This window comes from Eleutherodactylus coqui, chromosome 1 (assembly GCF_035609145.1).
Source record: "Eleutherodactylus coqui strain aEleCoq1 chromosome 1, aEleCoq1.hap1, whole genome shotgun sequence".
Lineage (NCBI taxonomy): Eukaryota > Metazoa > Chordata > Amphibia > Anura > Eleutherodactylidae > Eleutherodactylus > Eleutherodactylus coqui.
The window spans coordinates 467814039-467827337 of NC_089837.1; the positions used below are offsets into that span (position 1 = coordinate 467814039).

At 41.6% G+C, this 13299-nt stretch overlaps 1 protein-coding gene across 2 annotated transcripts in view; it reads left to right on the plus strand.

The window, feature by feature from the left end:
• The first annotated feature begins 7475 nt into the window (after positions 1-7475).
• Positions 7476-13299, plus strand: part of LOC136585029 (fidgetin-like) — an 89789-nt gene continuing 83965 nt past the window's right edge. For both annotated transcript variants that reach the window (XM_066584358.1, XM_066584359.1), the window contains exon 1: positions 7476-7575. The gene's annotated coding sequence lies outside the window, so the exon portion shown is untranslated. The remainder of the gene's footprint in view (positions 7576-13299) is intronic.

Below are 13299 nucleotides of genomic sequence, written 5' to 3' on the forward strand. Positions count from 1 at the left end.
TAACTAAAAGTCCTAAACAAATTGTATCTGGAATACTGAATACAGCATCTCTTGGACTTGAGACAGAAAATTCACAAATTGCCAGTAAACTAGATATATAACCAGTAACCCTTGATCTAAGGGTCCAGTTTAACTACCATAACATTTAAACTCAGGCTATCAGTGCTGGCACCAGTGGTAGATGTAGTGGCCCCGTTGACCAACGCAGAATGACACTGTGCATGTGCCGCCTGGCATATCACATGGTCTAGGGCTGCCAGCTGATGTCACCCCAGACCAGTCCATACACCAGGAATTCATGGTGCTGTCGGTGCCATGGCATTTCGATTGTTTACATATGATATGGATCCTGTATTGTGGTTTTGGACAGTATCCATAATTCGGCTTGCAGTGTTACAGTACAACAATGCAATATTTGGTGGAATATGTTTGGGAGGGAATGCTTTCATGTTAATCAAACCATCAAACATGGTTGAGCAGATACTGGATATATTTATGTTAGGGAAACAATGTGAAGGGGGGGCGTAATTATCTTTTTAATTAAAGAGAAACTCCAATGAAAACCAATGTTTCCTGCTGGAATTATTGATTAGTGAGTTCTTCTCACTATAATGAATCATTTTCTGGCTGCGCTTTTGTCAAGCAGTAAATTCAGCCTCAGCAAGTGAGACCTCATCCACATAACCAACTTTAGGATGTATTTTGTATAACTACTGAACATAGTGTTAATGCCTTTTAATAAGCCCATCCACTATATACAATTTTCATGTGCAGCACTGGAAGACAAATGTCTGACCAAATTTTAAAATTAGTGTTTTCAGGTACCAAAATGTCTCAATATATGGAAGCACACACAATACTATGCATCCCGCAATATGGTGAAAATGTACATAGTCATCTCTACTTTCATGTTTGCGCAGGACATGTCAATAGGGTCCTATATGGACAAAGTATATATGCCTCTACAAACGCAGACAACATAAAAAGTATATAAGGAATACAAAATGGGGAATAAATGGAAACTTACCCTGACCTCAGAGATACAGAAACCCCTATCTATAAGCGGGATGATCGCCCTGATGAGGGTGACCCCACGTCAGGAACCTAGGGGGACCCTGATTTTCCTTAGATGGTGTCAGGGAATAGTGGCAGAGGTGAGATGACACTAAAATATATACAACCACTAGTGCAGATGTTAAACACCCCAGATAAATAAATAAATAGTGAATAGACTTATCTTTAAGTGAGACACAGGATAGGAGCAGGAACCACTGACGTAGCAGAAACACCTTTAGGGCCTATACGGATGGGCGTGATTTTGTCCCGTTATGCGACTGTGAAAATCACGCTCGTATAACGGGACGAAACAAAACCATTGATTTCAATGGTTTCGTTTTCACTAACGGGATTCACACCCGTTAATAGTACGGGCGAGAAAAGTTAGGACTTGCCCTTTCTTTCTCCCACGTAGTTAATTTTACATGAGAGATAGATAGGGCAGGACCTATCTTCCCAGTTTTTTTTTTAAACTCGAAACAAGAACACAGAGTTTAAATGGACTAAACAAATCCCCAAAACCGTGATTCATGCGCAACTACTCTCTGTAGTGGCAAGCATAGCTGCGTATATGCCCATTTGTTTAAGCCCTTAGACTAAGAGCCAGACAGAAGTCAGAAAGGAGTCAGACAGAGAGTCACAGTACAGATCAGATCTTCTATAGTGTGATCAGACACAGAGTCAGACCAGACCAAATGAATAACCGATGTCTTTTGTGAAGAGGAATCGGAACAAGTATGCACAGACTAATGCCAATGGTTGGCTGGGTTACCCCAGCGCTCAGCCAACCAATCTGCCCATACACAGGAGGAGGAGTATCAATGTTGCCGTCCAACGCCAAAATTATAGTAAGCATGCATCGGTGTGAGGATACCATGGGATGGGGCCGATGTAGTGACATCACCCCAGTCCTGATGCTATAAACATCAATAAGTCCTAATACAAAAAGATCTCCAACACTTCCTCTTTAATACCAGAGTGGATGCAAGATGGGCACCTCTCTTCATCTGGTGCCTAAGCGATTACTTATTTGCTTTATGTGAATAAGCAGGTACGGTATACAGGAAGAGGCTTTTTTTTGGTAGTACCTACTGTATGCTCACAAGAACTACTCTAATATCTTAATAGAATGTCTGTAGTGTCAATGTATTTCCCACTGGAGTTTGTGGCTACAGGAAGAATTTGGGCAAATTATACATGTAGAAGGAGCTACAAGAATTCTTTGGTATTATTTAAATTACATAACAAATAGTCCAATCCAGAAATCCGGATCGAAGCGACTTTTTCCAATTTTAAAAAATATATATATTTTAATCATTTTCTTCATTTACTATTGCATTTGCCTGGAGGTGGAGTAGCTTATCTAGGGAATACAAGACAAGTTAAGCATGAAATCCTTGTTACCCAACTCTATCCCATGTTTGTCTAATTAGTTTATTCTTATGTACAATATTTAATATTGTATGTGCCTAAAGCTAAAGTGGATTAAATACTGAAAATGCAAGTTTTTTTTCCATAATCCGAAATCCATTTGTATTACACACAGTCTGGTCCATCGTTTAACTACCTCTCCAAATGGTTAAGTGTTTCTCCAATAATGCTCTTTCGTAAAACAGCCCCTCAATTTGGTCTATTGTCCCACAATTCTCAGAGGCATCATTGAGTGGTAGGGCCCTGTTGGTAACCAAATTAGAAAGCCAAGGAGCTCATTTTGCCTACAGCATAAGGCAGCTCTTGGACAGTGGTGTAGGGTTACTCTCATTTTTTGCAGCTTTGCCTCTTGCTGCCACCCCTCCTCCAATGTTATTTCACCCAGCGCCCAGCACAGCCCCTCCTAACAAAACATGTCCAGTTTTGGAAAGTAGCTGCAGGGGTACCGTCCACTGGATTCCTGAATAGGCAGAATACATTAGGACTCTGCTAACACTGGAGAGCTAAACAATGGGTTTCATGTGCCTCCATCCATGAAGGCAATAACACTGCAGCCCAACAATGGGCAAAATTAAAGGGAATATTAAAATCACACCTGTGCTCTGCAGCATCGTTCATTACTGGAGACATTCATAGAAGTGCATGCGAATGGAAAATCATTTGTAGATATAGTAATAGGTACAGCTTATCACTCAGAAAATGTGTACTTTTTATTGACATTCTGTCTTTTCTTCTCCGTATTCATTTCATTTTATTTATTGCTTTATGATTATTACCTTAGTGTTATATAGGGTCAATTAATGTCACCTTGAGCAGAAAATATGGTTAAGGGTTAGACTATAGCTGATAGTGTTCATGAGAATTAACTCCTAAGATTAGAAAAGCTCTATAACAAGGGCATAGTTACATTAAATAACGAGCGATATATTATATATCTAATAGCTAGCTCTATTACACTTCTGGCACTTCTACCTCCAACACCGGAAGTATAATAGGAGGCTTCATCTCCCATTGATTTCAATCGGAGTGAAGCTGGCTATGGTACTTATGCTCCCATCCCTGATGATGGTGTCCGGTCCCGCTGCACGGACAGCGGGCCGGGCGATTAGCTGATCACCAGGGATCCCAAGCGGCGGATTAACTATTGATGGCTATTCTTGAGGATAGGTCATTAATTTTCGAAATAGTTAATCCCTAGGTAAGGGTGCATTCAGACGAACGTATATCGGCTCGGTTTTCACGCCGAGCCGATATACGTTGTCCTCGTGTGCGGGGGGGGGGGTGGTGGAAGAGCCAGGAGCAGGAACTGAGCTCCCGCGCCCTCTGTGCCTCCTCTCCACCCCTCTGCACTATTTGCAATGGGGAGAGGCGGGCCGGGGCGGGACTAATTCTCAAAACTTAGTCCCGCCTCCGGCCCGCCTCTCCCCATTGCAAATAGTGCAGAGGGGCGCAGAGGAGGCAGAGAGGGGGCGGGAGCTCAGTTCCTTCTCCTGGCTCTTCCATCCTCCCTTCCCTGGACACGAGGACAACGTATATCGGCTCGGCGTGAAAACTGAGCCGATATACGTTTGTCTGAATGCAGCCTAACTTCTAAGTTTTATGACTTTTCTGTCCAAGAATGCAAATGAACTAGTAAAACTGGAACAAAACGAAATATCCCAAGTCCAATAATTGAAATGTGTAATATGATAAATGAGCTAATTTGTGTCAGACACTGTTGGGGCAGATTTACTAATCATACCATCTATTGATTGGCTTAAAGTGGTTTTCCAGGCAAATACCTTTGATGACATATCCTCAGGTTCCCAGCTGATCAGCTGATCGGTGACGGCTGTCAGTGCTGCAATACACAGGGGTCAAAGCAGAAGCGGATGCTCCGACCCGTGCAGTGGCCAGAGCTTGTAACTGCAAGCTGGGTTCTCATTAAAATAAATAACAGCTGAACCTGCAGTTACAAGTGCCGGCCACTACACAGGGGTCGACTGTTCTGCATCATACCGCTCTAGTTTCAGGATATTTGTTAGTATTTTGCAAATTAATAACATGATATACATAATATTTTTTATTATTGTGTTGTGCAGTGTGTAGATAATATCTGCTGCACCAGTCCAAAACAATATAACCATGGATATTATATATCCATAGTCATATATTTTGCTTATTTTCATACTTGTATTATATTGTTCATTGACATAATGTACAGTAAATGAATGATATAATACAAATATGAGAATAAGCAAAACTTTCTTTGTAAGTTTTAGAAGTGCAGTTTCACTGAGCATTTACGCAAAACACAAAGTATAAGTAGACAATGAATTGTGTGTAAGCAATTAATACACTTAAGAGTAGGGGGCATATTATCCCCCTATATACTCAGTGCTTAGCAACCCTAACTACCGTGCTTTGTGATTGATTACATAGTATAGCTGGTCCCAAAGAGGCCATCAGTTACACCAGAATGAGACTCTTACTGATATTGCTGCTTCCATGGCTCACAATGCTGCTCAAATCCCACTTATAGTTAGCTGTAACGGGGTGTAATACGACACATATAACATGTATGTACTCTAAATGGTTTGATTTCCTTACATCTATATCACTTATGTTCCCGGTAGACTAACTAGTACCATATCCAATAACATCCATTGAGTACCATGAAACTCTTAAAAATAAATGATGTTCTTCAGCCCCATACATGATAGATGTTAACTATAAATTACATTTATTAATTCCCATTCACATAAATGCATTTTGCAGTTTTGATCGTACAGTTTATCCCTGGTACCTTTAGACTATATTCGCACTGTGCAGATTTGCAGTACATTACCTACTTACAGGTAAAGTGCAAGTACTGAGTCATCACTGACTCCTAGGATGACGTCACATTGTGCCATTTTCTTGACAGTTTTTGCTGGGTGGCTTGCCATTGCTTTCCCCAGTCATCTTTACCCCCCAGCAAGCTGGGTACTCATTATACCAACTTCGGAAGGATGAAAGGCTGTGTCAGCCTTGAGCCGGCTACCTGAACCAAGCACAGATTGAACCCACAACCTTCTGGTTGTGAGCGAGAGCTTAGGACTGCATTTCTGCTGCCTTAATACTATGCGCTATATGTGTTACGCCTGTCAGCTCATAGTTAATTTTGCCATCACACCTTGTTCTGTTCAGTCTTCTGTTTGCTAGCCAGTCTGCTGAGTAGTCCTGCTGCTCTCACCTGCTGGTAATCTGGCCCTGCTACTTTGTGTTCAGTTTTGAGTGTCTTGTACTTTGTGGTGTTTTCAGTGTCTTGTACTTTGTGTTCATTGTTCAGGGTTTTCCAATCTGCCTCTGTTTGTATCCTGCTTCTGTCAGCTTGTCCGCTGGACCTCTCTGTTATCAGCAAGGGCCTTACCATCTGCCTCTGCCCTGTTTGTACTGTTCGTGTTGGTTTTGTCATCTGCCTTTCCTGTCGGTGCTAGTGGGTAGTAGTCTCTTGCATAGGTACGGTGGTCCCTGCCTGTCCTCCCTTAGGAAGCATAGGGTCAGAGTTGGCGGCCTGGACGTGTCCACCATCAGGGCTATCTCCAGGAAGGGACAGTGGCATGGGTGAAGATCAGGGAGCCGTGCGTACCTAGGCACCCCACTAGTACCGTAACAATATGGGGCTGTGGAAAATCCGCACCAAATCTGAAGCTATTTTTCCAGATGTACTGTGGATTTTAGCTTCTCCATTGAAGTCTATTGTTTGAAATCCGCAGCTTATCCGGTGCTGTAATTGACATGCTGCAGATTTCAATTCCACACCGCATGTCAATTTCGTGTGGATTTTTTCTACAGTGTGTGGACAATATCTTACTGCAAATGCTACAGTTTTTCGGGAAAGACATTATTATGGTCAATGGGGTCCAATCTATACCTATCAGTTCTGTCATACAATGAATCCGTTCTCTGCAGAGAATCCATTTCCCTACTCCCATTGATGGAGCAGATGTGAATAGAGCCCTAGGTGTTCTAGACCTCTGGCTTCCATACAATGTTGCTTAAGTGGTTTTAAATAGTTGTGGAAAGAATTTTGGAATGATTGTCCATCTGACAGCTATTATGCTGAATTTCAGCAACTTAAGAGTGGGGGGGTGGGGGCGTTCTACCTTGTCCTGCAACCAGCTATTCTATAGTGTGACCTAACTATACTATGGAGATTCACCAAAGCATTTCTTTATTATATATGACTTACAATATATATTATATTACTTATTGCATATTATCCATTTACAAATCGGAGAAACTCACAGGGCTGTGGGAATTATGAATTCCCTGCTGCTCTCGTACAAGTTCGGATAAACAGCCGCTGTCTGTAACTCCAAAGCCATTGCAGCTACCCTGCTTTATCATCATGTCTATACATTCTAGCAATAAGCGTATATATATATATATGCACAGTATATACTTTCCAAATTCCAGCAGTTATTGGATGTCATTCACATCTGAACCCTATGTGGCCTTATTTCAATTAACTCCATGAAGTTCTTGTTTGCAACATTGTAGCAATTTGGCCTTGGTTAGACTTCTATCTGTAAAACACCCCAAGATTTTTAGTGTTTCTGATGTCACACAGCTAAAAAAAAAAAATCACACTGCAACTTGTGCATGCTCCAAGAGGCGGATTTAGCCTCCCTCCTATTCTTTCCTAACACTCTCTCTAAGCCCTGCTGTTCCTTTCCCTTAAATCAGTGCTCAATAGGACCCTCCAGATACATTCTTCTTCCCATGTGCAACCCTTAGGATACCAAGAAGGATGCCGAAGACCATACTGTAGGGTAGGGATAGAGAGAGGAGCAATGAATGCATGATTGGTCACTTTTTCTCCCCTGCTGGCTAATATAGTTTTGGAAGGAGTCAAAAGCTGGAGGGATGTGGTAGGGGGAGGGGAGGCAGGGGGATGCCCTAGTGATTGCAGTCCAGCAGCCTGCTGTCACACTCTCCCTCTCTCACACACATTGTCACAGTAATGGTGAGTCCCACACACCGCTTCGCTTTGGTTCCCTTGGCTTTGCACAGTGTGGATTACTAAGCAGCACTTTTGAAGGAGCATGTTCTCAGAACCAGGAGGTAAGGAGCCGCTTCTATCTGGATACATAAATGGTCTTTTTAAGGGTTGGATGTTCCCTGTTGCTTTAATGTGGAAGCAGCAGCTGTCCTGCATCAGCATGATCTGCTTTCAAACCTTTTGTTGCCAATGGGGCTAGCAATGCCTTGCCACACAATCCTACCACAGAGGTCAATAGGCATGATAGCAATTGTGCAAGCCCTGGGATTTTCAAGAATTAACAAAAACTGGATTTTCAGCTTTTCGTTTCTGTGCTGATGTGTACATTTGTAACTGATTACCTTACATGTTTGCATATATTCCATTATTTATTTTTTATTTTTATGCAAAGTATACAAAGTTTCAGCCATGTATTCATCCCTAGAAGGTTTTCATCTTTATTCTACATCGTGAACATATAAACCTCCTCTTAGCATTATGTGTCCAATGGAAATGTAGGGGCTGCAATTATATCGTAGGCTGGACTGGGAACATATATGTATGATTTTTGTGAATGAGGGGTTGGCAATAGTTACGAGGAGCGGCGTCATGTTGCACACTGTACAGCCAGTGGCAATTATGATCAAAAAATGTAACTTTTCAGACATACACACATTACTAGCTGTAAACACACACATATGTTTTATATATATATATATATATATATATATATATATATATATGTATGTATATACACACACACACACACATACACACACACACCAGCTGTACGTGTATATATATATATTAGCTACACACATACACGTTACTAGCTATACACATATACACATTAGTTGCTACATATGCACATATACAAGCTACATTGTGGTTCTGCAATGCACTTTTTTACATATTTGCTGTTACTTTTATATTTTTATTGGGGGTTCTGATTATTTCCCCTCTTTTTGCAACAGATTTATTTCTCTTTTGTAATGTTACTATTGATTATTTGCTTCAATATAATTTGGTTTGATCACTTTTTAGATTGGTTAGTTGTGTTCCGGCTGGTCCGCCCTATAGATCGCATACTATAATAAAGAATTTGCATTTATTTACTATATGAGTTATGGTCAGCGGACGGTGTGCTTCGCTCATTCGGGCACAATGCTTTCCACTGCAGGCTAGTAGCTACTTCCGTGCTGAATGGGGCTAGCTGTTACGGTACCAGAACACTATCAGCCCCATCCCCATGTATGAACCGGGACTTGCTGAGAGAAGTTGTAATTCGTGTTCTTGCATCACATGCATAGGATTTTCTATTATTACATTCAGTAAAACTACTTAAGACATGAAGTTTGATTTATAACATTATGACACACAAATATGTTCTTCATGAGTTGTGAGATATATCATACGATAAGGTTTTACATAGAACCTGCTAAATTCTATATGGTTTCAAAGGAACGTATTGCTGATGATGGGATAACACATTCTGCTCAAAGGGAAAATATCCGTTTTAAGCCAGTTTCATACATGTCCATGATATGGATCCATAAAACGGATGTGTTACTGATGGAATGGCATTCGTATTTGATCTGTATTCGCCTCTCTATGTGCTTTCATCGGTTTTAGTTTCTACTGGGCAAATACAGATCCGTATCGATAATACCACCAATGAATTCAGATAGGGAAGCAAATAAAGATCAAGTACTTATGAAATATGGATGCATCTATATTTTAATCACTTTCTATAGACTATGATGGGCTTTATCTTTATCTAAAACAGACAGAAATGGCGCATAGTGCATTTTTAAAAATATGCTTTTGCAAGTAAATTCATAGATTTGTTTTAGCTCCATATTTCAGTCCACAAAACATGGCCCAAATACGGATTACAAATATGGAAGTGGCCAACCTCATCGGGGGGGATTTACACATAACGTAAGGCCGCCTTCAGATAAACGTATTTTAACGCTGCATTTGGTTCGTGCTTTGCAGTCCGTAATATGGAGCTAACATGAATATATGTATTTACTTAAATGGATATATTCACGGATGTGTTTTCAAAGCGCAGCATATTTTGTCAGTTTTTGTTTCTATATTTGCATTTATTGGTGTTATTTTCTATTGCGCAAATACAGATCTGTATCTGCCGTGTAGAAAATAAAACCCAAACCACAGGCAAATACTGGTGACATTTGGTTGCAATGTTCTTCGTATTACGAATCCATATTATGGACGTGTTCCAATACGCTCATGTGACATTGGCGAATAAATCCATATAGGATTTGGCCTAATACTAAGCCAGGAGTATTGTTTCTTCATAGCAAATATTTGACTTCTGTTTATGCGCACTATATTAGTAGTAGGTGAATGGAATTTAGGTCACTTTCAAACATGACAAACACACCACGGATTTGTGGGCAAATGTCCGCAATGTGGCCTTAGGACCATGTGTTTAGTATAGGTTAAGACGTTGAGTATGGGGTTGGGACAGGGGCGTAACTAACGGCTCAGGGGCCCTGAGGTAAAAGGTGAGCTGGGGCCCCCCTCTATCTGTATCTGTACCCGTACCCATACCTAAACTATGCTGAACAGAGGCATAACTTGAAGCTTCTGGGCCCCAATGCAAAACCTGTAACAGGGCCCCTAACTATAATGCTTTACTCATAGTACTGGGCTCCCTATATGGAGGAGAGAGGCCTTATGGGCCCCCTGAGGCTCCTGGGCCCGGGTGCAACCGCATCCCCTGCACCCTCTATAGTTACGCCCCTGGGTTGGGATAATAAGGCTAATATTACAGTTCTCTGGTAAGTAGTGTTTGGAGGGTAACCGGTTATTGAGTTGTTGCCTGTGTGCGCAATGTAGTGTCTTTAGGTACCGTTACATGGGGCAATTATTGCCAAATCATAGCTGGAACCAGTTACTTTGAATGATAGTCCCATGTACAAGCAGGGCATTGGGTAACAAATCACTCACTTGTCACTTAGCTGAACTAAGAACCAAATGACTATCGGCCCGTGTGAACAGGCAGTCATTCAACTATGAACAACTGCCTGTTTGCAGTGAACGGAGGCGGGCGGCCGTAACGATCTCCAACCCATTCAAAGTACGACTATGGCTTCTGTGTAAAGCACAAGAGTGGTAATTATTGGGCCGGGTGCTTCTACGCCCGTGTAAACCCACTATCTTGCCATCCTTGTGGATTGACATGAGCTCACCCATTCCTACATCTCAGTAGACTCCATCTATCCTAAGCAGAGTCGAATGATCGCTCACGTGGTGCCTTTTTAAATCTCTGCATACGTCATTGTACAATACTTCCTATATTAAACATTAGGAAACCAGATTCCATAGGGTTACATTCCGTAAATGTCGTTCACAGCTTCAGTGTATAATATTTATCTTGGTGTATATGACATAAATGGTAGCTGGTTTAGGTCGGACTTAACCCTTTATGTCCCGTGTGCAGACACCATCAAACTGCAACACAAGAGAAGTAAAAAAAAGTTTTTCAGGCTTGACAATGCTGATGTTCTAGAATATGTTCTTCTACGTGAAGAAAAACCAATATAATTTCATCACATTACACATTGGGATCTGGAAGACGTCTCTTTATTCCACTGGGAGATCTTGTGTTTCGTATTAAGTCTCCAATTATTGCACACATGGTAAAATCTATTTATACCAACTCCTGTTCGGAAGGTCCTATTGGAATTCTGCGGCGCTGTGTCACTGAGATTACGCAGATTCCACACCTCCTGCTGGATTATTTGATGTGGGAAAGGCTCAGGGTGATCGTTTCCATTTCCATTACAGCCTGAGACGGCACAGCTTGCTGTCCTTCCATCTATATTATGCATGAGCCTATACCGCAAACCCTCCGCTATACAACCCATATAACATAAAGTATGCTGCAGATGGATAAATTAACTCCGGTTAACTTGCATGTTACGGAGTGGAAAGTCATGTGCAAATTCATTTCTAATGTGGTACCATCCTCTTAACCAGAGCGTGTTTGTTTTTTTTCTTGCCACGACCCTATTGTCTAGAAGAAACTAAAGACCTAAAGTTGAGGATAAAGATTTTGTCATTTATGACAGTTGGAACAAGTTTTAAAAGATCTGTCATCAGCATCTAAATACGTGTTCTACAAAAAGGTGACATTGCTTTAGAAATGTCTGAATTAGCGCTTTATACGTCTTCCATCACTGTCACATAGATGAAATACTGGAAATGATTTCTTTCACTTGTTTTCTGCAAAGCTTGCAAAAATATGAAACCGTTATGACTGTAAAGAGAAATAGTTTAATGCCATTTAAAAGTTTGTATTATGGCCACAACATCCGGACGCCACGCAGCACTGCCAGTGGTCAACTTGATTACTTTTTTTTTTTCTTTCTGGACAACTTAGGGTTAAACGGATTGGCGGGATCTTGTCCCGTTTTGTGGGCAGGGAAAATCACGGGACAAAATGAAATCATTGCTTTCAATGGTCTCGTTTTCACTATCGGGATTCTCGCACGTTAATAGTACGCGCGAGAGAAGATAGAACTTGCCCTATCTTTCTTGCACGGAGTTTTTCTAACCTATCTTTACGCTTTTTTTTTTTCAAACTCGCGCGCAATATCACAGAGTTTGTATAGTGAAAAATTGGTTCAGCCGCTAATACGCCCCATAGTACGGCAAGCGTATTAGCGCATACGCCCATCTGTTTAAGCTCTTAACCCTTTGCAATCCAATTTTGGATTCAGGGTTTCCTAGGGGGCTTTCTCTTTCTGCCATTATACAATGTAGCCGCCTGCTGGCTAGAGCCAGTACTGCAGTATGGGACATGCTGGAGAGGCCCCCGACAACAGAGCGGCCAGTAATATACAGTAAGAATACCCTGCTGGACGTCTTCCCACATCGGAGCTGTACAGCCTTCAATCAGAATGTCTTCAGGCGTCAGACAGTGGATTGGAAAGGGTTAAGCTATCAGGACTCTTTCACATCAATATCTCTGCAATATGCACCACAAAACACTGAAAAATTCTGCACCAATATCTGCAGCAGATTTTATTGCGGAAGTGAAAATAATTCTGCTGGCAAGTCCGCATCAAAATCTGCAGATAGACACGCGGCTTTTCATGGGGATGTGGATTAAGCCGCGTCTTGTGGTGCAAATTGCGTAAATATTCCACTTGTGTGAAGGTACCCTCATAGTTCCTAAAAATTGCTGGCGGTATTGGATTGCAGCCCATAATTCTGATAGGAACACATTAGATGCATTCATTGTGAACTGAAAAGTGCTGAGAATTAGGCCAGGCTCACATGAGCGTAAGATTACTGCGTATTACGCGTGCAGTATACACGCCTGGATTCTCCCTCATTCAGGCGCAACTACGCTCCGTACTGCCGAATAAAGTTGTGCCTACGGCCATGTGAATCCGCCCTTACAGTCACAATAGTCTGCACAAGTTTCTCCGGTTTCAGAAAAAAACATGGACGCATCAAATTTCTAAAACATGGACATGCAAAAAAGTGTCAACTTTTTACGGACTGTCCAGGAATTTGCGGATGTTGTCAATCCTGGGCACTACAGAACTGAGCCTACTGTAGAGTATCATAGAGTTCAATAAGGTCCTATGATTGGTTCAGCCAGGGCTCATTCACACGGCCGTCTGCAGTTTTCGGTCCGCAAATATGCTGCGTTTTCACGGACTGACTCATTCTGTATTTCCGGCAAATCTGGCCATGGTTGTGTTTTTGGTTTTTTTGAGTGCGTATTAACAGCACTTCTCATGCACAAGCAGGTCATAAACACA